Genomic DNA, 1,061 nt, shown 5'->3' with positions numbered 1-1,061 from the left:
TGCATTCCAGACAGACTTTGAGAAATCATATTGACTTGTTGAGTCAATATTTTATTCTGAGCCAATATGGCATTCAGAGTGTCAATCTCAAGAACTCCTTTCTTCTGACTAGTCCCATTGTTCACAGGATTCCTTTCAGAAGTATACATGAATTGGTTATTTGCAACCATTTCAATCAGTTCTTGAGCTTCAGTAGGCGTCTTCTTCAGATGAAGAGATCCTCCAGCAGAGCTATCCAAAGACATCTTGGACAGTTCAGAGAGACCATCATAGAAAATACCTATGATGCTCCATTCAGAAAGCATATCAGAAGGACACTTTCTGATTAATTGTTTGTATCTTTCCCAAGCTTCATAGAGGGATTCTCCTTCCTTCTGTCTGAAGGTTTGGACTTCCACTCTAAGCTTACTCAATTTTTGAGGTGGAAAGAACTTTGCCAAGAAGGCATTGACTAGCTTTTCCCAAGAGTCCAGGCTTTCTTTAGGTTGAGAGTCCAACCATGTTCTAGCTCTGTCTCTTACAGCAAAAGGGAATAGCATAAGCCTGTAGACCTCAGGGTCAACCCCATTAGTCTTGACTGTGTCACAGATTTGCAAGAACTCAGCTAAAAACTGATGAGGATCTTCCAATGGAAGTCCATGGAACTTGCAATTCTGTTGCATTAGAGAAACTAATTGAGGCTTAAGCTCAAAGTTGTTTGCTCTAATGGCAGGGATAGAGATGCTTCTCCCATAGAAATCGGGAGTAGGTGCAGTGAAGTCACCCAGCACCTTCCTTGCATTGTTGGCATTGTTGTTGTTTTCGGCTGCCATAGGTTCTTCTTCTTTGAAGAATTCGGTCAGGTCCTCTAAAGAGAGTTGTGCTTTGGCTTCTCTTAGCTTTCGCTTCAAGGTCCTTTCAGGTTCAGGATCAGCCTCAACAAGAATGCCTTTGTCTTTGCTCCTGCTCATAAGAAAGAGAAGGGAACAAGAAAATGTGGAATCCTCTATGTCACAGTATAGAGATTCCTTTAAGTGTCAGAGGAAAAGAAGAGTAGAAGACAGAAGTAGAAAATTCGAACT

At 41.5% G+C, this 1,061-nt stretch overlaps 1 non-coding gene across 1 annotated transcript; it reads left to right on the top strand.

Annotated features, from left to right (window-relative positions):
* The first annotated feature begins 299 nt into the window (after positions 1 to 299).
* On the top strand, positions 300 to 407 carry LOC112799350 (small nucleolar RNA R71). The gene has a single exon (XR_003200924.1). It is a non-coding gene; the product is annotated as a small nucleolar RNA R71 (small nucleolar RNA).
* The last annotated feature ends 654 nt before the right edge of the window (positions 408 to 1,061 follow it).

Source organism: Arachis hypogaea, chromosome 4, assembly GCF_003086295.3.
Source record: "Arachis hypogaea cultivar Tifrunner chromosome 4, arahy.Tifrunner.gnm2.J5K5, whole genome shotgun sequence".
In the NCBI taxonomy this organism is placed as follows: domain Eukaryota; kingdom Viridiplantae; phylum Streptophyta; class Magnoliopsida; order Fabales; family Fabaceae; genus Arachis; species Arachis hypogaea.
The sequence above is the reverse complement of the archived record's forward strand: the minus strand, read 5'-3'. Positions and strand labels throughout refer to the sequence as shown.